We start from the raw sequence: 27144 nt of genomic DNA on the forward strand, positions 1-27144 counted from the left end.
GGTGAGATGACTTTTGGTAGAACTTTTGGATTTATGCGGAGAACAACTTTATGTTTGTGTACTTGTATAAAGGGTTCTTCAATAGTGAAAGCCTGTATTTCACTAACTCTTCGTAAGGAAGTGATTGCTACTAGAAATGCCACTTTCCAAGTTAAGAATTGGATCTGGTAGGAATGCATGGGTTCAAAAGGTGGACCCATGAGTCGTGTAAGTACAATATTAAGATTCCACAAGGGTATTGGTGGAGTTCTTGGAGGTATGATTTGTTTTAGTCATACCATGAAGGCTTTAATGACTGGTATCCTAAATAGGGATTTTGTGTGATTAATTTGCAAATAAGACAAAATTACGGTGAGGTGTATTTTGATGGATGAAACGGCTAGATTTGCTTTTTGTAGGTGTAGTAAGTATCCTACGGTGTCTTGTATGGACGCATCCAACGGTGTGATGTGTTTTGCTTGGCAGTAGAAGACAAATCTTTTCCATTTGTTAGCATAACAATGCCTGGTGGTAGGTTTTCTTGCCTGTTTAATGACTTCCATATACTTTTTGGAATATTTAGATAGCCAAACTCCAAGATTTCAGGAGCCAGATTGCTAGATTGAGCATTGCTGGATTGGGGTGCCTGATCTGCTGTTTGTGTTGCGTTAACAGATCTGGTCTGTTTGGAAGCTTGATGTGAGGTACTACTGAGAGGTCCAACAGTGTGGTGTACCAGAGTTGGCGTGCCCACGTTGGTGCTATAAGTATTAGTTTGAGATTGTTTTGACGCAGTTTGTTGACTAGAAATGGCATGAGTGGGAGAGGGGGAAAAGCATAAGCAAATATCCCTGACCAGTTGATCCATAGAGCATTGCCCTTGGACTGAGGGTGCGGATACCTGGACGTGAAGTTTTGGCATTTTGCATTTTGGTTTGTGGCGAACAGATCTATATCTGGTGTCCCCCACTGACGAAAGTGTGCTTGTAGTACCTGGGGATATATTTCCCACTCGTGAGTTTGCTGGTGATCCTGACTGATATTGTCTGCTAATTGATTGTGAATCCCTGGGATGTATTATGCTAATAGGCAAATGTTGTTGTGAATTGCCCAATGCCAACATTTTTGTGCTAGGAGGCAAAGTTGCGATAGTGTGTTCCACCCTGTTTGTTTAAGTAGTACATCGTTGTCATATTGTCTGTTTTGACAAGAATGTGTTTGTGAGCCAGAAAAGGTTGAAAAGCTTTTAGTGCTAGAAATACTGCTAGCAGCTCTAAGTGATTCATGTGTAGCTGTTTTTGCTCGCTGTCCCACTGTCCTTGTATACTGTGATTGTTGAGGAGTGCTCCCCACCCGATCATTGATGCATCTGTTGTGAGAATGGCGTGAGGCACAGGGTCTTGAAAAGGTCGCCCTTTGTTTAAATTTGTGGGATTCCACCACTGAAGCGATAGTGTGTTTGGCAGTCTATCAACACTAGATCTTGGAGATGACCCTGTGCCTGCGACCATTGTTTTGCAAGGCACTGCTGTAAGGGCCGCATGTGTAACGTGCGTTTGGGACAATTGCGATGCATGATGCCATCATGCCTAGGAGTTTCATCACAAATCTGACTGTGTGATACTGATTTGGTTGTATTTTTGGCACCATGGTGTGGAATGACTGCACCCTTTGTAGGCTTGGACTTGCAATCGCTTTTTGAGTGTTGAGTGTAGCTCCCAAGTACTGCTGGATCTTGGATGGTTGCAAGTGTGATTTTTGATAATTTATTGAAAACCCTAGTGTGTGTAGGGTATCTATTACATACCGTGTGTGATATTGACACTGTTTTTGAGTGTTGGCCTTTATTAGCCAATCGTCGAGATATGGGAATACACGCATGTGTTGTCTCCTTATGAATGCTGCTACTACGGCAAGGCATTTCGTAAATACTCTGGGGGCTGTTGTTACCCCGAAGGGTAATACCTTGAATTGGTAATGTTTTCCTTGTATAACAAACCTGAGGTATTTTCTGTGAGACGGATGGATGGGTATGTGAAAATACGCATCTTTTAAATCCAGTGTTGACATGTATTCTCCCTGTTTCAGTAATGGGACTACATCTTGTAGTGTCACCATGTGAAAGTGTTCTGATTGAATGTATAGGTTGAGAGTCCTGAGATCTAATATTAGCCTTAGTGATTTGTCCTTTTTGGGAATAAGGAAGTACAGGGAATAGACCCCTTTTCCTTTTTGTTGATGAGGTACTAGTTCTATGGCTTGTTTTGTTAATAGTGCTTGCACCTCTGTTTGTAACATTGTTAGATGTTGCGACAATAGTTTGTGCGCTTTTGAGGGAATATCTGGAGGAAAATGTGTAAATTCTATGCAGTAACCATGTTGGATAATTGATAGTACCCATGTGTCCGTTGTTATGTTTGACCATTGATTGTGGAAACTTTCCAGTCTTCCTCCCACAGGGGATGTGTGTTGGGGGAAGGTGATGGCAAAGTCACTGCTTGTTGTTAGTGGCTTGCTTTGTAGTTTGGAATTTTCCCCTGGATTTGGGAAATTGCCCTCTGAATGACCCTCGAAACCCCCCTCTTTGATACTGTGATTGGTATGAGGGCTTTGTCTGTAAGGTGGATGGTTCTGATGGATGTGGCCTGAAACCCCCCCTATACTGCGGCTTCCTAAATGTCCCTCTGTATTGGGATGTGTAAAGCGCTCCCATCGCTTTGGCTGTATCTGTATCCTTTTTCATTTTTTCTATGGCTGTGTCCACTTGTGTGCCAAATAGCTGTTGCTGGTTGAATGGCATGTTGAGGACCGCCTGTTGAATCTCAGGTTTAAAACCTGATGATCTAAGCCATGCATGGCGTCTAATTGTAACTGCAGTGTTTATTGTTCGTGCAGCAGTGTCAGCTGAATCTAATGCAGACCTTATCTGGTTATTCGTTATTGCCTGACCCTTCTCTACTACCTGCTGAGCTCTTTTTTGGTATTCTTGGGGGAGATGTTGAATTAAGTCGCGCATCTCATCCCAATGAGCTCTGTCATATCTTGCGAGGAGGGCCTGAGAGTTCGCTATGCGCCACTGATTGGCTTCTTGTGACACTACCCTCTTTCCTGCCGCATCAAACTTTTTACTCTCTTTATGAGGAGGGGGTGCATCTCCAGATGACTGCGTGTTGGCCCTCTTCCTCGCCGCACTGACCACTACCGAATCTGGGGCAGCTGTTGCGTGATAAATACTGGGTCAGAAGGTGGTGGTTTATATTTCTTTTCTACCCTTGGTGTTATGGCCCTTCCTTTAACCGGCTCCTGAAAAATCTGTTGGGCATGTTTAAGCATCCCTGGGAGCATGGGTGGACTTTGGAAAGAAGCATATGTTGAGGACAATGTATTAAAAAGAAAGTCGTCCTCTAGTGGTTCGGTGTGCATGCTTACATTGTGGAAAGCTGCAGCCCTAGCCAAAACCTGTGTGTAGGAGGTGCTATCTTCAGGTGGAGAGGGTTTAGACAGATAGCACTCCGGGCTATTGTCTGACACAGGGTCATCATAAAGATCCCACGGGACTGTGTCTTGATGTGACTGCACAGTGTGTGTGGGTGACTGTGCAGTGGGTGTAGCAATAGGAGAAACAGTTCTTTGAGGAGAATGTGCTAGGGAAAACTGGTGTGGCGGAGATTGCTCTCTTGGCACTTTAGCCTTTGGCTGATCAGTGTCCGAACGTCCTTGGAAAGGCAGTTTCCTTTTAAATTTGATGGGAGGTACTGTGAGGATCTTTCCAGTATCCTTGTGGATCTGTATCCTGGCTTGTCTCTACCAAATTCCTGCATTTGATGAAGTTCTTCCTCAAATCTGTGGCTTTCTTATATCTGTTTTGAAAGTCCTTGTTCCTCAGTATATAAGGCTTTTTTCGGCTCCAAAGAGGGTTTTTCGGTACCAAAATGCCCATGGTGATAGTAGGCCTCGGTTCCGAAAGAGTCTTTCGGGGTTTCGATTCGACGAGTCGATGTCGAACTTTTTCAGAGACTGTGTCTCGACTCGAGCCGGAAGACTTTGATGCGGATGTGGCCTTTTTCGCTGCCGAAGGTGTTGCTTGGGCATCGCTTGATTTCTTCCGGGTAGAGCCATGGCCTTCTGGCAATGGCGTCCCGAGGCCTTTTGTTTGGTCTTGGACTGGCTGTGGGTCGGGGCAGGCGTACTCACGTGCTGGCCTGCTGTTGGTGGTCTGTCCGCGTCGGATTCGTCCGAATCGGATCCTTGAATGGAGATAGCCATCTCCTCTTCTTCGACGTCGAGGTGTTCGGTACTCTTCTACGCCATTTGTAGTCGTCTCGTCCTTCGATCCATCAAGGTCTTCTTGGAACGGAAGGACCTGCAGGCCTCACAAGTATCCTCTCGGTGATCTGGTGACAAACACAGATTACAGACCCGATGTTGATCCTTGTATGGATACTTTGCGTGGCAATGAGGGCAGAATCGGAACGGGGTCCAGTCCATGAGGCTTTGGCGCTTCATGCGGTCGGGCCGACCAGGCCCAGGATGGGCACGGGTGCCCCGAAGGGCAACCGAAGGTGTGTTTCGCCGGTGCTGAGGTGTCGATGCAAGATGGTTCGCGATCGAAACAATACTGACGATTTTCGGTGATTTTTAAAAAAATTTGAATCGAATAACCTGTGCGAAGAGGAACACGTCCGAACCTGATGGCGGAAAGAAAACAATCTAAGATGGAGTTGATGCCCATGCGCAATGGAGCCGAAAGGGAGGAGTCACTCGGTCCCGTGACTCGAAAAGACTTCTTCGAAGAACAACAACTTGTAACACTCCAAGCCCAACACTAGATGGCAGGAACAGTGCACAGCATGTGTATCTGCAGCTACACATGCCACCGAACATATATACATATATATATATATATCTCACAATAACATTATTGTTTGTTGTGTCAGGCAAACAAACCACTTAGGCCACACATAAATGCACCTACCTAAGATATATATAAAAGAACAGTCCTTCAGAGATTAGGGATATACCGTATTTTCCGGCGTATAAGACGACTGGGCGTATAAGATAACCCCCTACTTTTCCTGTTAAAATATAGGGTTTGGGCTATACTCGCTGTATAAGACTACCCCTCTTCCAACGCACACCAAATAAAAATTTAAAAACATCAGATTTGATTTTAACATGGTAATTTTAATTCAAATGCTTATGACATGCAGGTACTTAGTAGGAAAACTGTCACTTATAAACAGAAGGCTGTTTGTCATCAAACATGTAAACATAAAACAGTGCAAGTGGAATAGCCTGGAGCACATTCAGAAATACGTGCCTGTCCAGACAACTGCCAGCGAGGATTGCGGCACACGGTAAGGACAGCTCAACTCACGGTTGACCAATCAGCTCTGTGTCCACAAGTAGCTGAATCTTGTGGGATGCGGAACCCATCATACGCTTGGAATCGATTTCCAAATGCAACGCACGGTGGTTCAGCTACAGGGCGCCTGTCCCTGAAGTTTCAGCACACCGTATACCGGCGTATAAGACGACCCCCGACTTTTGAGGAGATTTTCAGGGGTTAAAAAGTCGTCTTATACGCCGGAAAATACGTTATATATATCTGATGTTCACCTTCACAGCCTAGTAACAGTGTATGTGAAGTCTGGAAATACCCCAGGAAGTAAATAGAAGTCCATTTAGAGTGTAAACCATATAGTATAAAGGATTAAGTTTACTAAACAGATATGGGGTCTCCTTTAGAACACATGGTTAAAGTGTTCTCAGGAGACAAGGACAGGATAGGAAAATACTGTAAGGAATGGCACAAAGCAACATTAAAACTTGCACATGCTTGGCCCAAAGAGGGCACATTTGATAATACAACAATAGAATACATGGCCACCTTCCTACAGCGTAAATTCAAGGGAACTAAACTAGAGAAAAGGAAGAGCATTCTAGACCTATGGAGGGTCTTTTGTGAAACAAATATGAATGAGTCAAATACAAAGCCTCAGACCCTCCCTTCGGCTCCTCCACCCCCCTAACAAGACGTGCAATTAAGGTTAGGCAGTGCAAAGGTACGGGGCATGTATATGATGCAACCTGGTACCCCACACTCACTACCCACCTCTTCAGATCCCTCTGCTGTGGGATATACAGACCCGAGTATAGCCCACCATTAGAATCTTTATCTGAACATAGAGAATATGTCCCCCCCCCCCCCCATCTCCATGTCCTCAAATGGCCAGTACACCACGGGAAATGTTAGGTGGGGACAGCTCTAAATACATAGGGACAGTAGATGCCACATTTACACTTCATTTAGAGGACGAGACGTCCCCCACTAGGAAAAATGAAGGTATACCTAATGAGGGGTCAAGAAAGGGCCCAGAGACTGGATAGGGCTAGAAAAAAGAAGGTGTTTTGCAAAAACCCACTACCAACATTAAAAATGAGACAAGAAGGTTAGCTTACACACCAGAAAGTCCTCCCACAGAGTGCTGGAGGTTTATGCACCCCGGAGCAGAGGAGAACAGTGTAGGCAAGGGGGTCACAGTGCAGGAAAATGGACGGGTAGACCAAAGAGCGACTTGGAAAAAGGAGGGAGGGCCCTTGAGGCAGTCAAGGGCCCTCACTGGGCCACAAATGATTGAACAAGAAGGACTATATGACACAGTTTCCACACATAGCAGCTTAGGTGAAGAAAATCTGGATTTAGAAAAATCATACAAAGGATCAGAGGGGGCATTAGATGACATCACTGAACATGTCAAAAGAATGTCCCTTCTTGAAGACCATAACAAGGAACAGTCATAATATGCCTGCGAGGGAGAAGAAAACAATAAGACAGGACAGACTTTACAAAAGAAGCCAAGAAAATTACAGAGATAAGTATTTGATGGGGCGCATGCACGCCCATATGAGAGAAAGGGAAAATTTGATATGGCAGGAAGAATGACACTGAGGAAAGACATGGCACATGCATTCACTGTATGCCCTGGCAATAATTTCATGCCCAATGAAATAGTAGCTCAGTATGAAAATAGTTGGTATATTGTTGTCCCTTTTACTGACAACCTAGTAGGTTGGACAGAAGGATTGTTATCACAGATGACACCATGGCTGCAAGAGGATTCCTTTGAACACAGAGACATGGCTAATGCAGAAATGTGAAATTTTCAGGGCACAGGGGATCCTTACTGGGATTATCCCTATATGCAGAAAAGTCTAAGAGTGTGGCAGAAATATGCTTGTTAGTATGACTCTCGTCACCCTACTGGCAATAGGACCACAGTCCTGTCACAACTGCCCTTGATATTCAAAGGCCCAGGGGCGCCTCAGTGTATACCATGGCCCCAGATGGACAAAGAAAATCTTTAAAAACAGTTGCCACACCTTGCTGAGGATAGGGAACATTAAGACCTTATTAAGTTCCCTTATAGGAGATGAGACAGACCTATCGATAACAAATTGACCAACCCAAAATGTGATGGGGCACCCTTTGATAGAGTAAGAGGAATTGTTTGGAAACAACTGAGATAAAATGTATCCAGACAGGCCAGACATTGGGTCCCTTATGGCACAAACAATGCAGCCAAATGAGGACCCAGCCCAATTCCTTAGCAGAATGAAGGAAACATGGACACAGGAAGTGGGGGAGAGTTGGGATGTAACTGGACAGAATGCAATACTATTTTACAATATAGTGAAAAAGGGTCTGCCAGCTGAAGTACAGGATAAATTAGATAATATGGTGGCCTTAGTGGCTAAACCATGGATAGAGATACAAGCACACATAATAAATTTTTGTAAGAAGAGACAAGAAAAGGAAAAGAACGAGAAAGATAAAATAGAGAAAGCAGCAGCTAAATTGGTCCAGCAAAAACTGTCTAAGAAAACAAAGGAAGGAATTGCCACTGCCACCACCCAGTTACCTGCAGTGTCCCTGGGAGTGCCCCCTTCAGGCACTCCAATGCAACCCTACCAGCATGCCCAGAGAAGCAATAACAGGAATAATGGAAGAGGAGGGCGAGGAAGGTTTGGGGGAAATAGAGTAAACACATTCCAGAGAGGACAGACAGACATGCCACTATTGCAAGATGACAGGACATTTCATTAGAGACTGTAGGTTTAAAGAGGAAGATGAACTTAGCAACCAGACAAGGGCAAATTATGGCCAACAAATGGTACCGCCTGGTGGCATTGTAGCACAACCTGCCACGAGTCCCTAAGTTATATATCTCCCACAGCCCCAAATACAACTGCAGCCTCAATCACAGATACAGCCTCAGCAGTTACAGCAATCACTGCCCTAAATACAGTATGGGCCACAGCAGACAGTGCCGCCCACCTTGCAGAACCAGAACTTACAAGGAGGGGTAACTGTCAGGGGAGGGAACCCATTCCAGCAAAACTGCATGGGATGATATGCCGAATGAAGGTGCCCAGGGAGAAGTCTCATGTGTCCAGTCTTATCGGTAACCCACTGGCCAGACAAGGAACCCACTGTGATGGTAGCCATAAATGACAAAGAGTACACCTTTCTCATTGACACTGGGGCCACTAGGTCCTGTATCCGTGAGAGGGGACTGCCATTGTAAAATTCATCAATAGACACACAGGGGTTCTCCGGGGCTGTAATGAGGGTTACATTCACTCAACCTGTGGAGATGGAAATAGGGGGAAGGTATGTTGATGGATGTTTCTTATTCTCCCCAAATGCACCAGCTAATCTGTTAGGACGTGATCTCATGGCAAAATTAAACATAACTATTCACTTTGAAGAGGATGGGACTATGATCTGTTCTACACCTGGAGTACACGCATCATGACAATGGTTACACCCCCCCAAGATGGTAACCAAGTTAAAGCCAGACCTGTAGACATTTTAGCTTTTACTAGAGCAGTGTACACCATCATAGCAGAAACACCAGAATTGACAGGGAAGCTAGTTGAATTACCTAAGAGCTTTCTCTTTATAAAACAGGGCCCCTATTTTGAAATATTAGACAAAGACCTCATTCTGGAAACAGAGGCTCTAGAAGTGTCCCCCACCTATGGGACACCGATGGCAAGTGACCACACTTGTGCGATGTGGGCATGTGTCATCTTTTATGATCCCAACATGCAGGTGGGAGACATATCAGATGACTATTTGTTTGCTGATGACCTTAGAAAGACAGAGATTGTTTTTCAAAACAGTATAACTCTACGCACCACACTGGAGACAAAGCCTGTTATACCAATAAATGTCTCCAGTCCTATCAAAGATAATGACCTTGCGCAGGTACCCTCCAACTTGTGGACAAAAGGCCCTTATGATGTAGGCCTCGTCTGCACAGCAGTACCATTCAGAATAATTTTGAAGGAAGGAGAAATACTACCAAGAGTGAGACAATACCCTCTATCCAAAGAAGCAGAGGAGGGCATTGCACCTGTTATACAGGCATTGGTGGAGCAGGGAGCCATATACCCAGGTGTCTCCCCCTGCAACACCCCAATGTACCCTATAAGGAAGGCCAAGGGAAATTTGTGGTTCATGATTCAAGACCTGCGCCCCCTTAATTATATAGTGATACCAGAATTCCCTGTAGTACCTGACCCTTCCATCATCCTAACCAACATACCCCAAGATGCTAAATACTTTTCAGTCAAAGACTTGAAGAATGCATTTTTCAGCATTCCCCTGCACAAAGACAGTCACTATTTGACTGCATTTTCCTATCGCGGTTCACCGTACCTTCATTCCCGATTACCTCAAGGGTACTGTGAGTCCCCTAGTGTCTTTAACAGGACTTGTCAAGAATGACCTCACCAATTTTCAATGTGACAGCACAGTTTTGCAGTATGTCGATGACCTACTGATCTGTAGTCCAGCAGAAGAGCAATGTAGAAAGGACACTGTGTCCCTGTTGTGCACCCTTGCTCAAAGAGGTTACAAGGTAGACATGGACAAATTACAGTACTAGCAGGAAGAAGTTCAATACTTGGGGCAACTACTGTCAGCATCAGGCCGCCGAATTATGCCTGGGAGAGCAGAATCCATTTGGCAGATGGCAGAGCCTGAGACTGTGAAAGGAATGAAGAAGTTCCTAGGCTTATTTAATTATGTCAGACAATGGGTTTTTGACTACAGTACTTTAATATCCCCACTGCTTGCATCTATCAAACAGGCGAAAACACAGAAAGACAGGATAACATGGACTACGGAGATGGAACAAAACTTCAGTAAGCTAAAAACAGAGATAACAAATGCACCAGTGATAAGAACACCAGACTACAATAAAGAGTTTTCTCTTTTTTGCCACTGTAATGACCAGGTGATAAAAAAGTATCCTTTAGGCCACAAACCAATTGCATATTTTAGTGGCCTACTTGATTCTGTCATGAAAAGCCATTACCCTTGTGAACAAGCCCTAGCCACAGCAGCCTTTGCAGTAGAGAAAAGTGCGCCCATTGTCATTTGGTGCCCCTCTGACACTGTATGCCGAACATGCTGTGTTTGCAATAATTCAGAAAGCTAAAACAACATTAACAACACAGAGAGTATCAGGCTATGAGATAATATTAGCATTACTATCCTTGAAGGTGGTTAAATACCACATAGTCAATCCTGCTACCTTCTTTGCACATCCCATTTCAGACACTGACGATGAGGCCCATGATTGTACCACATATACTCCAGATGAGTGTAGCCAAGCAACAGAAGCCCATTTCCAGGTAGTGTTGTATATTTTGTGGATGGGTCTTCCACAATAAATCAGGACGCATACAGGTGTTGCAGTGGTCAGAGCAATGCAGCACAACTCTTCAGACACACTGCAGATGACTGAACAGATAACTTTGCCATCTCAATATTCAGCCCAGGCTGCTGAATTAGTAGCTTTAGTGGCAGCCCTCAAACAAGGGGATGGAGAAACAATAACAGTATAATCTGATTCAGCCTATGTCAATACAACAGTGCATTCCAGCATTATGCGGTGGAACAGACAGGGATTTCTCACGTCTGACGGAAGCCCTGTCATGCACCGCCCCCTTTTAGAGGACTTGATACAAGCTTTAACACTGCCACATGCAGTTGCAGTAGTGAAATGCGCAGCCCACACTAATGGTCAGGATTTTGTGTCCCGTGGAAATGCTCTGGCTGATTGGGCAGCCAAAGATGCAGCAACATGCCCTCTTAGTGACACACATCCCACAGTTTTGTTAGCTAGTGAAAAATTGACACCTTCAGACCCTTTGAATGCATCCAGACATTACACAAAGACAGCTCATCTGCATATAAGAGAGATACAAGAAAAGGCCCCAGAGCATGAGAAACGGTTGTGGGAAGCCAGAGGATGCACACAGACAGGAACAGATTTAATATACAGACAAATGTCAACAGGGAAGCCTGTCATGCCCCAAGCATTGCTACTGATAGCTCTAAACCAGCTACATCTTTCTTCACATACTGCTAGAGATAATATGTCACTCCAAATATGTCAGGATTGGTTTATCCCTAACTTACATGAGATGATTACAATGTACATACACACCTGCACAGTGTGCCAGCAGTAGTCACCAAGTCCCACCTCTAAGGTAATAGCTTCCACAATACCCCACCTACAAGGTCCCTTTAAGGAAATGCACATTGATTACATTGATATGATTGACAGATGCAATCATTATCGCTATCTTATAGTTGTAGTCTGCCCATTCTCAAGGTGGATTGAAGCAGGACCTTGTGTTCACTGTGATGCCAAGTCTGATGCAAATTTTTTGATCCGTGAGGTAATACTGCGGTGGGGTGTCCCTGAGGGGATCAGATCCGACAATGGCACCCACTTCGTCAATAATATATTTTCTCACCTCACCACCTTGTTAGGAATAACACATAAATTGTCCTCAGCTTATCATCCGCAAAGCAATGGAATTGTGGAGCGCCGTAATGGCCCCCTCAAGAACAAAATAAGTAAACTATGTGTGACATTGAAGAAGAAATGGTTTTAGTGCCTCCCTGTGGCACTCTTTGCTTTGAGAAATACAACAGGATGAGATCACCATTTGACTCCTCATCAAATAGTGACAGGTAGAACAATGAGCACATTTGTGCCATCAACGAGACATAAGTTGGAGACTGAGAGTGCACCTGAAGTTGTACAAACTGAAATGAATGAATACATGTCTGTGCTAACCAAAGTTGCAAAGTTCTTCCCTAAACAGGTTACACGTGCAGCCAAGAAGTGCGCCCACGCATCTCCTGTAAAGGATCAACAAACACCATTACCTTTGGGAACTTTAGTCTATATTCGCAATTTTGTCAGAAAGTGGAAGGACTGCAAATTCAATGGACCCTTCCCAGTGACAGACAACACGACTACAGCAGTGAAAGTCCAAGGCCACAAACCATGGTACCACCTCATCCGCCTGGCCCCAACCATGCCATCCATCCCTTTGGACACCGAGCAGGAAAAAGAGGGGGGAGAACAGGAGAAGCAACCGGAGTAAAGCCTCCCTCTAAAGCTCCAATATTAGACAATTCTTTCCAGTTATGTATTTTATGTTTGTTTTAACACTGATATTGATGTTTTTAGCCCTTGGATACTTTGATTTTTTTGATCCTATATTAATTATTACACGCATGCGTAGAACTGTTGATAATGATATTGACCATCACCCTCTCCATACTGCTTTGTTTGATAATATGTGGTACCAGCACATGCATAGTATAGGCACATCCACGTCCAACACCAGTTATTATGTATGCTCTCTCATCCCCCATGCTGCTGGAGTAGATAGATTGCATCTCCCAAAAGAGGTATCCCCAAAGATTACACATGGTCTCCTGCACCTATTTTTATGCAGAATGAGAGGACAGCTACAACCAACTCACGTTAGTCCTGTTACTGCACTAGTTAACACAACTAGATTTGACACCACCCCAGAAGTCCTACAAGTCCTGACAGGAAAACAAGAGATAACGGAAAATGAAGAAAGCAGGGCAAAAAAGGTCTCACCCAGATTGGGAAAAAGGGGTATTACATCAAGGTCTTACCCATCATCTGAATGTAGTAACTATTTAGCTAAACCGCTGCCCCCTGATTGCACAGGCAGGCCAGTTCTTAGTATCACAGGATCAGTATTCTCCCATGATAAATGGCATACCGAGGCTAAGGTCATATGTAGAGCAATTTCATTATGGAATGGCACTGAGACACAAGGTCCACTAAGTTTTAATAACATAATAGGCCAATGTCAGGAAATATGGGATGCGAACATACAGAGATATACATGGAACGGAACTACCATACACCCTAGAATAGCAATGAAATTAACACAGTTTTCTCTTTGTTTCAGAGGGAATGGTACAGTGAAGGTGGGGAGTAACCTCAACTGCAACATCACCACCTACAACGCTGATATGCAGGGCGGCACCTCCAGCCTGATGGATCATTACTGGATGTGGGGGGCCCGGCTCCACATGCAACTACCCCCGAACTGGAATGGCCTCTGCTCCCTAGTGACTTTGCACCCCCCCCTCTCTGGTGGGGGGTGCAAGCGACCTCTGACCTGTTTTTAGGTCCGGAGCTCGCCCCCCACGACCGCAGCACCAACCTGCTGTCTCCTGCCTCTGACCCCCGCCCACGCTGCTGCTAGCGTGTTCGAGGCTTCTCTTGACCCGTGTGCCGTGTATTCCGCCGTCCTGTAAGTGGTTTTCTGTTTTTCAGCGCCTTGCCTCTTGCGCTTCTGCCCCCGACGTGCCCCTTCTGATTGTGCCACTTTGCGCCGTCCAGTAAGTGCGCTTTTACTGGTCTCAAGCGCCTCGCCTCCTGCGCATCTGCCCCCGTTGTGCCCCTCTGATTGCTGTTTTCCCCGATTGTATACTGTGCCTTTAGTGTATTTCTGTGACTGGTTTCAAAGTTTAACTGTTGTTATATTTGTGCCCGACTTTTTGGCCTTGTTATTGCGTGTTTTCGCCCCTTGTGCGCTCCCCCTCGCTCTCCGCTCCCAGCCGCTGCCTCCCTGCGGCCCCACCCCCCCCGCACCCCCATTCGCCGCTCCCTCCCGCCTCCCAGCTGCTCCTCCCTCCCCCCCTCCCTTCTTAATGGCTGGCGCTGCGCGTCGCGAGTGAGCGACCTCTGACCTGTTTTTAGGTCCGGAGCTCGCCCCCCACGACCGCAGCACAAACCTACTGTCTCCTGCCTCTGACCCCCGCCCACGCTGCTGCTAGCGTGTTCGAGGCTTCTCTTGACCCGTGTGCCGTGTATTCCGCCGTCCTGTAAGTGGTTTTCTGTTTTTCAGCGCCTTGCCTCTTGCGCTTCTGCCCCCGACGTGCCCCTTCTGATTGTGCCACTTTGCGCCGTCCAGTAAGTGCGCTTTTACTGGTCTCAAGCGCCTCGCCTCCTGCGCATCTGCCCCCGTTGTGCCCCTCTGATTGCTGTTTTCCCCGATTGTATACTGTGCCTTTAGTGTATTTCTGTGACTGGTTTCAAAGTTTAACTGTTGTTATATTTGTGCCCGACTTTTTGGCCTTGTTATTGCGTGTTTTCGCCCCTTGTGCGCTCCCCCTCGCTCTCCGCTCCCAGCCGCTGCCTCCCTGCGGCCCCGCCCCCCTCGCGCCCCCATTCGCCGCTCCCTCCCGCCTCCCGCCTCCCAGCTGCTCCTCCCTCCCCCCTCCCTTCTTAATGGCTGGCGCTGCGCGTCGCGAGTGAGCGACCTCTGACCTGTTTTTAGGTCCGGAGCTCGCCCCCCACGACCGCAGCACCAACCTGCTGTCTCCTGCCTCTGACCCCCGCCCACGCTGCTGCTAGCGTGTTCGAGGCTTCTCTTGACCCGTGTGCTGTGTATTCCGCCGTCCTGTAAGTGGTTTTCTGTTTTTCAGCGCCTTGCCTCTTGCGCTTCTGCCCCCGACGTGCCCCTTCTGATTGTGCCACTTTGCGCCGTCCAGTAAGTGCGCTTTTACTGGTCTCAAGCGCCTCGCCTCCTGCGCATCTGCCCCCGTTGTGCCCCTCTGATTGCTGTTTTCCCCGATTGTATACTGTGCCTTTAGTGTATTTCTGTGACTGGTTTCAAAGTTTAACTGTTGTTATATTTGTGCCCGACTTTTTGGCCTTGTTATTGCGTGTTTTCGCCCCTTGTGCGCTCCCCCTCGCTCTCCGCTCCCAGCCGCTGCCTCCCTGCGGCCCCGCCCCCCTCGCGCCCCCATTCGCCGCTCCCTCCCGCCTCCCGCCTCCCAGCTGCTCCTCCCTCCCCCCTCCCTTCTTAATGGCTGGCGCTGCGCGTCGCGAGTGAGCGACCTCTGACCTGTTTTTAGGTCCGGAGCTCGCCCCCCACGACCGCAGCACCAACCTGCTGTCTCCTGCCTCTGACCCCCGCCCACGCTGCTGCTAGCGTGTTCGAGGCTTCTCTTGACCCGTGTGCCGTGTATTCCGCCGTCCTGTAAGTGGTTTTCTGTTTTTCAGCGCCTTGCCTCTTGCGCTTCTGCCCCCGACGTGCCCCTTCTGATTGTGCCACTTTGCGCCGTCCAGTAAGTGCGCTTTTACTGGTCTCAAGCGCCTCGCCTCCTGCGCATCTGCCCCCGTTGTGCCCCTCTGATTGCTGTTTTCCCCGATTGTATACTGTGCCTTTAGTGTATTTCTGTGACTGGTTTCAAAGTTTAACTGTTGTTATATTTGTGCCCGACTTTTTGGCCTTGTTATTGCGTGTTTTCGCCCCTTGTGCGCTCCCCCTCGCTCTCCGCTCCCAGCCGCTGCCTCCCTGCGGCCCCGCCCCCCTCGCGCCCCCATTCGCCGCTCCCTCCCGCCTCCCAGCTGCTCCTCCCTCCCCCCTCCCTTCTTAATGGCTGGCGCTGCGCGTCGCGAGTGAGCGACCTCTGACCTGTTTTTAGGTCCGGAGCTCGCCCCCCACGACCGCAGCACCAACCTGCTGTCTCCTGCCTCTGACCCACGCCCACGCTGCTGCTAGCGTGTTCGAGGCTTCTCTTGACCCGTGTGCCGTGTATTCCGCCGTCCTGTAAGTGGTTTTCTGTTTTTCAGCGCCTTGCCTCTTGCGCTTCTGCCCCCGACGTGCCCCTTCTGATTGTGCCACTTTGGGCCGTCCAGTAAGTGCGCTTTTACTGGTCTCAAGCGCCTCACCTCCTCCGCATCTGCCCCCGTTGTGCCCCTCTGATTGCTGTTTTCCCCGATTGTATACTGTGCCTTTAGTGTATTTCTGTGACTGGTTTCAAAGTTTAACTGTTGTTATATTTGTGCCCGACTTTTTGGCCTTGTTATTGCGTGTTTTCGCCCCTTGTGCGCTCCCCCTCGCTCTCCGCTCCCAGCCGCTGCCTCCCTGCGGCCCCGCCCCCCTCGCGCCCCCATTCGCCGCTCCCTCCCGCCTCCCAGCTGCTCCTCCCTCCCCCCTCCCTTCTTAATGGCTGGCGCTGCGCGTCGCGAGTGAGCGACCTCTGACCTGTTTTTAGGTCCGGAGCTCGCCCCCCACGACCGCAGCACCAACCTGCTGTCTCCTGCCTCTGACCCACGCCCACGCTGCTGCTAGCGTGTTCGAGGCTTCTCTTGACCCGTGTGCCGTGTATTCCGCCGTCCTGTAAGTGGTTTTCTGTTTTTCAGCACCTTGCCTCTTGCGCTTCTGCCCCCGACGTGCCCCTTCTGATTGTGCCACTTTGCGCCGTCCAGTAAGTGCGCTTTTACTGGTCTCAAGCGCCTCGCCTCCTGCGCATCTGCCCCCGTTGTGCCCCTCTGATTGCTGTTTTCCCCGATTGTATACTGTGCCTTTAGTGTATTTCTGTGACTGGTTTCAAAGTTTAACTGTTGTTATATTTGTGCCCGACTTTTTAGCCTTGTTATTGCGTGTTTTCGCCCCTTGTGCGCTCCCCCTCGCTCTCCGCTCCCAGCCGCTGCCTCCCTGCGGCCCCGCCCCCCTCGCGCTCCCTCCCGCCTCCCAGCTGCTCCTCCCTCCCCCCTCCCTTCTTAATGGCTGGCGCTGCGCGTCGCGAGTGAGCGACCTCTGACCTGTTTTTAGGTCCGGAGCTCGCCCCCCACGACCGCAGCACCAACCTGCTGTCTCCTGCCTCTGACCCCCGCCCACGCTGCTGCTGGCGTGTTCGAGGCTTCTCTTGACCCGTGTGCCGTGTATTCCGCCGTCCTGTAAGTGGTTTTCTGTTTTTCAGCACCTTGCCTCTTGCGCTTCTGCACCCGACGTGCCCCTTCTGATTGTGCCACTTTGCGCCGTCCAGTAAGTGCGCTTTTACTGGTCTCAAGCGCCTCGCCTCCTGCGCATCTGCCCCCGTTGTGCCCCTCTGATTGCTGTTTTCCCCGATTGTATACTGTGCCTTTAGTGTATTTCTGTGACTGGTTTCAAAGTTTAACTGTTGTTATATTTGTGCAGGACTTTTTGGCCTTGTTATTGCGTGTTTTCGCCCCTTGTGCGCTCCCCCTCGCTCTCCTCTCCCAGCCGCTGCCTCCCTGCGGCCCCGCCCCCCTCGCGCCCCCATTCGCCGCTCCCTCCCGCCTCCCGCCTCCCAGCTGCTCCTCCCTCCCCCCTCCCTTCTTAATGGCTGGCGCTGCGCGTCGCGAGTGAGCGACCTCTGACCTGTTTTTAGGTCCAGAGCTCGCCCCCCACGACCGCAGCACCAACCTGCTGTCTCCTGCCTCTGACCCCCGCCCACGCTGCTGCTAGCGTGTTCGAGGCTTCTCTTGACCCGTGTGCCTTGTATTCCGCCGTCCTGTAAGTGGTTTTCTGTTTTTCAGCGCCTTGCCTCTTGCGCTTCTGCCCCCGACGTGCCCCTTCTGATTGTGCCACTTTGCGCGGTCCAGTAAGTGCGCTTTTACTGGTCTCAAGCGCCTCGCCTCCTGCCAGTGGAGGTCCTTCAGGTGCGGGGAGATGTGGCATCGTCGGGGTATGTCGAGGATCAGGCGGGCGGATGCGTTCTGGATGCGCTGGAGTCGTTTGATGTCTTTTGTTGGGATGCCTGTGTAGAGTGCGTTGCCGTAGTCAAGTCTGCTAATGACGAGGGCTTGGGTTACCGTCTTTCTGGCTCCTGTTGGAATCCACTTGAAGATTCTACGGAGCATTCGGAGGGTGATGAAACAGGAAGAGGAGACGGCGTTGACCTGTTTGGACATGGTGAGAGCGGAGTCGAGGATGAATCCGAGGTTTCTTGCGTGGTTGGCTGGGGTGGGTGGGCGTCCGAGGGCAGTGGGCCACCAGGAGTCGTTCCAGGCCGAGGGGGTGCGTCCGAGGATGAGGACTTCCGTCTTGTCGGAGTTGAGCTTCAATCGGCTGTTGTTCATCCACTCGGCAATGGCTTTTAGTCCCTCGTGGAGGTTGGTTTTGGCGGTGAGAGGGTCTTTGGTCAGGGAGAGGACGAGTAAGTGCGCTTTTACTGGTCTCAAGCGCCTCGCCTCCTGCGCATCTGCCCCCATTGTGCCCCTCTGATTGCTGTTTTCCCCGATTGTATACTGTGCCTTTAGTGTATTTCTGTGACTGGTTTCAAAGTTTAACTGTTGTTATAGTTGTGCAGGACTTTTTGGCCTTGTTATTGCGTGTTTTCGCTCCTTGTGCGCTCCCCCTCGCTCTCCGCTCCCAGCCGCTGCCTCCCTGCGGCCCCGCCCCCCTCGCGCCCCCATTCGCCGCTCCCTCCCGCCTCCCGCCTCCCAGCTGCTCCTCCCTCCCCCCTCCCTTCTTAATGGCTGGAGCTGCGCGTCGCGAGTGAGTGACCTCTGACCTGTTTTTAGGTCCGGAGCTCGCCCCCCACGACCGCAGCACCAACCTGCTGTCTCCTGCCTCTGACCCCCGCCCACGCTGCTGCTAGCGTGTTCGAGGCTTCTCTTGACCCATGTGCCGTGTATTCCGCCGTCCTGTAAGTGGTTTTCTGTTTTTCAGCGCCTTGCCTCTTGCGCATCTGCCCCCGACGTGCCCCTTCTGATTGTGCCACTTTGCGCCGTCCAGTAAGTGCGCTTTTACTGGTCTCAAGCGCCTCGCCTCCTGCGCATCTGCCCCCGTTGTGCCCCTCTGATTGCTGTTTTCCCCGATTGTATACTGTGCCTTTAGTGTATTTCTGTGACTGGTTTCAAAGTTTAACTGTTGTTATATTTGTGCCCGACTTTTTGGCCTTGTTATTGCGTGTTTTCGCCCCTTGTGCGCTCCCCCTCGCTCTCCGCTCCCAGCCGCTGCCTCCCTGCGGCCCCGCCCCCCTCGCGCCCCCATTCTCCGCTCCCTCCCGCCTCCCAGCTGCTCCTCCCTCCCCCCTCCCTTCTTAATGGCTGGCGCTGCGCGTCGCGAGTGAGCGACCTCTGACCTGTTTTTAGGTCCGGAGCTCGCCCCCCACGACCGCAGCACCAACCTGCTGTCTCCTGCCTCTGACCCACGCCCACGCTGCTGCTAGCGTGTTCGAGGCTTCTCTTGACCCGTGTGCCGTGTATTCCGCCGTCCTCTAAGTGGTTTTCTGTTTTTCAGCACCTTGCCTCTTGCGCTTCTGCCCCCGACGTGCCCCTTCTGATTGTGCCACTTTGCGCCGTCCAGTAAGTGCGCTTTTACTGGTCTCAAGCGCCTCGCCTCCTGCGCATCTGCCCCCGTTGTGCCCCTCTGATTGCTGTTTTCCCCGATTGTATACTGTGCCTTTAGTGTATTTCTGTGACTGGTTTCAAAGTTTAACTGTTGTTATATTTGTGCCCGACTTTTTGGCCTTGTTATTGCGTGTTTTCGCCCCTTGTGCGCTCCCCCTCGCTCTCCGCTCCCAGCCGCTGCCTCCCTGCGGCCCCGCCCCCCTCGCGCTCCCTCCCGCCTCCCAGCTGCTCCTCCCTCCCTTCTTAATGGCTGGCGCTGCGCGTCGCGAGTGAGCGACCTCTGACCTGTTTTTAGGTCCGGAGCTCGCCCCACACGACCGCAGCACCAACCTGCTGTCTCCTGCCTCTGACCCCCGCCCACGCTGCTGCTAGCGTGTTCGAGGCTTCTCTTGACCCGTGTGCCGTGTATTCCGCCGTCCTGTAAGTGGTTTTCTGTTTTTCAGCGCCTTGCCTCTTGCGCTTCTGCCCCCGACGTGCCCCTTCTGATTGTGCCACTTTGCGCCGTCCAGTAAGTGCGCTTTTACTGGTCTCAAGCGCCTCGCCTCCTGCGCATCTGCCCCCGTTGTGCCCCTCTGATTGCTGTTTTCCCCGATTGTATACTGTGCCTTTAGTGTATTTCTGTGACTGGTTTCAAAGTTTAACTGTTGTTATATTTGTGCTCGACTTTTTGGCCTTGTTATTGCGTGTTTTCGCCCCTTGTGCGCTCCCCCTCGCTCTCCGCTCCCAGCCGCTGCCTCCCTGCGGCCCCACACCCCCGCACCCCCATTCGCCGCTCCCTCCCGCCTCCCAGCTGCTCCTCCCTCCCCCCCTCCCTAATGGCTGGCGCTGCGCGTCGCGAGTGAGCGACCTCTGACCTGTTTTTAGGTCCGGAGCTCGCCCCCCACGACCGCAGCACCAACCTGCTGTCTCCTGCCTCTGACCCCCGCCCACGCTGCTGCTAGCGTGTTCGAGGCTTCTCTTGACCCGTGTGCCGTGTATTCCGCCGTCCTGTAAGTGGTTTTCTGTTTTTCAGCGCCTTGCCTCTTGCGCTTCTGCCCCCGACGTGCCCCTTCTGATTGTGCCACTTTGCGCCGTCCAGTAAGTGCGCTTTTTACTGGTCTCAAGCGCCTCGCCTCCTGCGCATCTGCCCCCGTTGTGCCCCTCTGATTGCTGTTTTCCCCCGATTGTATACTGTGCCTTTAGTGTATTTCTGTGACTGGTTTCAAAGTTTAACTGTTGTTATATTTGTGCCCGACTTTTTGGCCTTGTTATTGCGTGTTTTCGCCCCTTGTGCGCTCCCCCTCGCTCTCCGCTCCCAGCCGCTGCCTCCCTGCGGCCCCGCCCCCCTCGCGCCCCCATTCGCCGCTCCCTCCCGCCTCCCGCCTCCCAGCTGCTCCTCCCTCCCCCCTCCCTTCTTAATGGCTGGCGCTGCGCGTCGCGAGTGAGCGACCTCTGACCTGTTTTTAGGTCCGGAGCTCGCCCCCCACGACCGCAGCACCAACCTGCTGTCTCCTGCCTCTGACCCCCGCCCACGCTGCTGCTAGCGTGTTCGAGGCTTCTCTTGACCCGTGTGCCGTGTATTCCGCCGTCCTGTAAGTGGTTTTCTGTTTTTCAGCGCCTTGCCTCTTGCGCTTCTGCCCCCGACGTGCCCCTTCTGATTGTGCCACTTTGCGCCGTCCAGTAAGTGCGCTTTTACTGGTCTCAAGCGCCTCGCCTCCTGCGCATCTGCCCCCGTTGTGCCCCTCTGATTGCTGTTTTCCCCGATTGTATACTGTGCCTTTAGTATATTTCTGTGACTGGTTTCAAAGTTTAACTGTTGTTATATTTGTGCCCGACTTTTTGGCCTTGTTATTGCGTGTTTTCGCCCCTTGTGCGCTCCCCCTCGCTCTCCGCTCCCAGCCGCTGCCTCCCTGCGGCCCCGCCCCCCTCGCGCTCCCTCCCGCCTCCCAGCTGCTCCTCCCTCCCCCCTCCCTTCTTAATGGCTGGCGCTGCGCGTCGCGAGTGAGCGACCTCTGACCTGTTTTTAGGTCCGGAGCTCGCCCCCCACGACCGCAGCACCAACCTGCTGTCTCCTGCCTCTGACCCCCGCCCACGCTGCTGCTAGCGTGTTCGAGGCTTCTCTTGGCCCGTGTGCCGTGTATTCCGCCGTCCTGTAAGTGGTTTTCTGTTTTTCAGCGCCTTGCCTCTTGCGCTTCTGCCCCCGACGTGCCCCTTCTGATTGTGCCACTTTGCGCCGTCCAGTAAGTGCGCTTTTACTGGTCTCAAGCGCCTCGCCTCCTGCGCATCTGCCCCCGTTGTGCCCCTCTGATTGCTGTTTTCCCCGATTGTATACTGTGCCTTTAGTGTATTTCTGTGACTGGTTTCAAAGTTTAACTGTTGTTATATTTGTGCCCGACTTTTTGGCCTTGTTATTGCGTGTTTTCGCCCCTTGTGCGCTCCCCCTCGCTCTCCGCTCCCAGCCGCTGCCTCCCTGCGGCCCCACCCCCCGCACCCCCATTCGCCGCTCCCTCCCGCCTCCCAGCTGCTCCTCCCTCCCCCCCTCCCTTCTTAATGGCTGGTGCTGCGCGTCGCGAGTGAGCGACCTCTGACCTGTTTTTAGGTCCGGAGCTCGCCCCCCACGACCGCAGCACCAACCTGCTGTCTCCTGCCTCTGACCCCCGCCCACGCTGCTGCTAGCGTGTTCGAGGCTTCTCTTGACCCGTGTGCCGTGTATTCCGCCGTCCTGTAAGTGGTTTTCTGTTTTTCAGCGCCTTGCCTCTTGCGCTTCTGCCCCCGACGTGCCCCTTCTGATTGTGCCACTTTGCGCCGTCCAGTAAGTGCGCTTTTACTGGTCTCAAGCGCCTCGCCTCCTGCGCATCTGCCCCCGTTGTGCCCCTCTGATTGCTGTTTTCCCCGATTGTATACTGTGCCTTTAGTGTATTTCTGTGACTGGTTTCAAAGTTTAACTGTTGTTATATTTGTGCCCGACTTTTTGGCCTTGTTATTGCGTGTTTTCGCCCCTTGTGCGCTCCCCCTCGCTCTCCGCTCCCAGCCGCTGCCTCCCTGCGGCCCCGCCCCCCTCCCGCCCCCATTCGCTGCTCCCTCCCGCCTCCCAGCTGCTCCTCCCTCCCCCCTCCCTTCTTAATGGCTGGCGCTGCACGTCGCGAGTGAGCGACCTCTGACCTGTTTTTAGGTCCGGAGCTCGCCCCCCACGACCGCAGCACCAACCTGCTGTCTCCTGCCTCTGACCCACGCCCACGCTGCTGCTAGCGTGTTCGAGGCTTCTCTTGACCCGTGTGCCGTGTATTCCGCCGTCCTGTAAGTGGTTTTCTGTTTTTCAGCGCCTTGCCTCTTGCGCTTCTGCCCCCGACGTGCCCCTTCTGATTGTGCCACTTTGCGCCGTCCAGTAAGTGCGCTTTTACTGGTCTCAAGCGCCTCGCCTCCTGCGCATCTGCCCCCGTTGTGCCCCTCTGATTGCTGTTTTCCCCGATTGTATACTGTGCCTTTAGTGTATTTCTGTGACTGGTTTCAAAGTTTAACTGTTGTTATATTTGTGCCCGACTTTTTGGCCTTGTTATTGCGTGTTTTCGCCCCTTGTGCGCTCCCCCTCGCTCTCCGCTCCCAGCCGCTGCCTCCCTGCGGCCCCGCCCCCCTCGCGCTCCCTCCCGCCTCCCAGCTGCTCCTCCCTCCCTTCTTAATGGCTGGCGCTGCGCGTCGCGAGTGAGCGACCCCTGACCTGTTTTTAGGTCCCTGAGCTCGCCCCCCACGACCGCAGCACCAACCTGCTGTCTCCTGCCTCTGACCCCCGCCCACGCTGCTGCTAGCGTGTTCGAGGCTTCTCTTGACCCGTGTGCCGTGTATTCCGCCGTCCTGTAAGTGGTTTTCTGTTTTTCAGCGCCTTGCCTCTTGCGCTTCTGCCCCCGACGTGCCCCTTCTGATTGTGCCACTTTGCGCCGTCCAGTAAGTGCGCTTTTACTGGTCTCAAGCGCCTTGCCTCCTGCGCATCTGCCCCCGTTGTGCCCCTCTGATTGCTGTTTTCCCCGATTGTATACTGTGCCTTTAGTGTATTTCTGTGACTGGCTTCAAAGTTTAACTGTTGTTATATTTGTGCCCGACTTTTTGGCCTTGTTATTGCGTGTTTTCGCCCCTTGTGCGCTCCCCCTCGCTCTCCGCTCCCAGCCGCTGCCTCCCTGCGGCCCCGTCCCCCCCGCACCCCTATTCGCCGCTCCCTCCCGCCTCCCGCCTCCCAGCTGCTCCTCCCTCCCCCCTCCCCCCTCCCCCCTCCCTTCTTAATGGTTGGTGCTGCGCGTCCGCGCAGCGGGCGCGCTGGAGGCACGCTAGAGGCAAGCCCGTCCGCGCCTGGACCGCGCTCAGCGCCACCCCCCCTGGTCCTCACGACCCCCGCAACCCCTGCCTCCGATACTCTAACAATGAACTCCGCGCACTCAACCCAGGCCCCTCCACAGAGTGCTTCCTGGCCACCCCGAAGCACACCAAAGGACCTTTCTCCTGCCGCACCTGCAACTTCTCCTGCAACAGAACAACGAAGCCAGCAGCAACCAGCACAAACCACCTGCACTGCATCCTCCTCAACACACGCTCCGCACGAAAACACGCCATCGAACTCTGGGACTTGCTCGACACCACCGCCCCAGACGTGGCCTTCCTGACCGAAACCTGGTGGAACGACTCTTCGGCCCCTGACATCGCCATCGCCATACCGGACGGATACAAGATCACCAGAAGAGATCGAACCAACGGAGTCGGCGGAGGAATAGCCATCGCCCACAAGTCTACCCTCAAGATTCACACCCACACGGACGACGCTCTCACGACAGCCGAACACCTCCACTTCCAGATCCACACGGACCCCAACACGACCCTCAGAGGAACCCTCATATACCGCCCTCCAGGACCAAGAGCCCCCTTCAGCGACACCATCTCCGACCTCGTAAGCACCCACGCCCTCGCATCTCCAGACTACATCCTCCTGGGAGACCTAAACTTCCACCTGGAAAACAACAACGACGCCAACACCGTTTTGCTGACCACCAACCTCCTCAACTTCGGACTCCGCCAACTGGTCAACACTCCCACCCACATCGCCGGTCACACGCTTGACCCCCTCTTCACCTCAAGCAACCACATCTCCTTCAGCCACACTTCCGAACTCCACTGGACCGACCATCACTGCGTCCACTTTTCCTTCAAGAGAAACACCGAACACCACCGCATCCCTCTACCGCCTCACCGCCGCTGGAGAAAAGTCACCGAAGACCAACTAACCAGCTCCCTCGCCAAAAAACCCTCCACTCGACTCCTCCGACCCGAGCGCCGCCGCCACCAACCTCCATCAATGGATCCTCGACTGCGCCAACACCTTAGCTCCACTCATGAAACCCACCATCAACCAAGGAAAGAAAAAAACAGCCTGGTTCACGGAAGAACTGACCACCTCCAAACGCACCTGCCAGAAGCTCAAGAAGAAATGGATCCTCGAGCACACACCTGACAACCTCGCCACCCTCAAAGACGCCAACCGTGATCACCACCAACGGATCCGACTCGCCAAGCGCGCTCACTTCACTGAACGCCTCAACAACAACGCCCACGATTGCAAAGAACTCTGCAGCATCGTGAAGGAACTCTCCAACCCGAACGCCAACATCAACGACGTCCCACCCTCCCAGAAACTCTGCGACGACCTCTCCACCTTCTTCCACCATAAAATCGCAGCCATCCACGACAGCTTCAACACCGCACCTCCGTCAGACCCCACCCCTGACGAATCCGCCCACGACCGCCGCCTCACCACCTGGACCCAAGTGGACGACGCCGAAACCCTAACTACCATGAATTCCATCCACTCAGGCTCTCCCACGGACCCATGCCCACATCACGTTTTCAAGAAAGCCAACGCCACCATCGCCCCCAAACTCCGCAAGATCATCAACCTCTCCTTCAACACAGCCACCTTTCCGAACAGCTGGAAGCACGCAGAAATCCAACCCCTCCTCAAGAAACCCAAGGCTGACCCCAACGATCTCAAAAACTTCCGACCGATCTCTCTCCTCCCTTTCCCAGCGAAAGTCATCGAGAAGATCGTCAACACCCAGCTCGCCCACTACCTAGAAGACAACTCCATCCTAGACCCCTCCCAATCTGGATTCAGACGAAACCACAGCAACGAGACCGCACTCCTCGCCGCCACTGATGACATCAGACAACAAATGGACAACGGCGAAACCTCAGCCCTCATCCTCCTCGACCTATCAGCCGCTTTCGACACAGTCTGCCACCGCACCCTACTGACCCGCCTCCATGAAGCCGGCATCCAAGACAAAGCCATCAACTGGATCTCATCCTTCCTCTCCGACAGAACCCAGAGAGTCCGGCTCTCCCCTTTCCGCTCCAAAGCCACCAACCTCATCTGCGGCGTCCCCCAAGGCTCCTCTCTCAGCCCAACGTTGTTCAATGTCTACATGGCCCCCGTCGCAAAAGTGGCCCGTCAACACAACCTCAGCATCATCTCCTACGCCGAAGACACCCAGCTCGTCCTCTCCCTGACCAAAGACCCTCTCACCGCCAAAACCAACCTCCACGAGGGACTAAAAGCCATTGCCGAGTGGATGAACAACAGCCGATTGAAGCTCAACTCCGACAAGATGGAAGTCCTCATCCTCGGACGCACCCCCTCGGCCTGGAACGACTCCTGGTGGCCCACTGCCCTCGGACACCCACCCACCCCAGCCAACCACGCAAGAAACCTCGGATTCATCCTCGACTCCGCTCTCACCATGTCCAAACAGGTCAACGCCGTCTCCTCTTCCTGTTTCATCACCCTCCGAATGCTCCGTAGAATCTTCAAGTGGATTCCAACAGGAGCCAGAAAGACGGTAACCCAAGCCCTCGTCATTAGCAGACTTGACTACGGCAACGCACTCTACACAGGCATCCCAACAAAAGACATCAAACGACTCCAGCGCATCCAGAACGCATCCGCCCGCCTGATCCTCGACATACCCCGACGATGCCACATCTCCCCGCACCTGAAGGACCTCCACTGGCTCCCCTTGGAAAAAAGGATCACCTTCAAACTCCTCACCCACGCTCACAGGGCTCTACACGACACCGGGCCCACCTACCTCAACAACAGACTCAGCTTCTACGTCCCCACACGTCAACTCCGCTCTGCCCACCTCGCCCTCGCCATCGTCCCCCGAATCCAGCGCAAGACCTCTGGCGGCAGATCCTTCTCCTTCCTCGCCGCCAAGACCTGGAACTCTCTCCCCACCTCGCTACGTCAGACCCAGGACCTCCTCACCTTCAGGAGACTCCTCAAGACTTGGCTCTACGAACACTAGCAGCACCTCTCCTCCCCCCCCCCCCAGCGCCTCGAAACCCTAACGGGTACATAGTGCGCTTTATAAATGTTATGATTGATTGATTGATTGATTGATTGATTGGTGATACCAGGTTTGGACATCTCTCAGTTACATGACCATCCCATGAGCCGTCCAACAACCTTGCTTCACTATTACCGGACAAAACGAGCTGCTGAGTTTCTTGGTACTGAAGTGTGGAAAGACGTTCCACAGGAACATAGACTATTTATTGATGCCCAAATCTTTTTTGGTAGCATCCTACCACTTATTCAGGCGAAAGCAGCTCT

The 27144-nt window shown here is 52.0% G+C and overlaps 1 protein-coding gene across 4 annotated transcripts in view; it reads right to left on the reverse strand.

Annotated features, from left to right (window-relative positions):
• PARG (poly(ADP-ribose) glycohydrolase) overlaps nt 1-27144 on the reverse strand; it is an 850138-nt gene that overhangs the window by 142369 nt on the left and 680625 nt on the right. The gene's annotated exons all lie outside the window — the stretch shown is intronic.

Source organism: Pleurodeles waltl, chromosome 6, assembly GCF_031143425.1.
Source record: "Pleurodeles waltl isolate 20211129_DDA chromosome 6, aPleWal1.hap1.20221129, whole genome shotgun sequence".
Lineage (NCBI taxonomy): Eukaryota > Metazoa > Chordata > Amphibia > Caudata > Salamandridae > Pleurodeles > Pleurodeles waltl.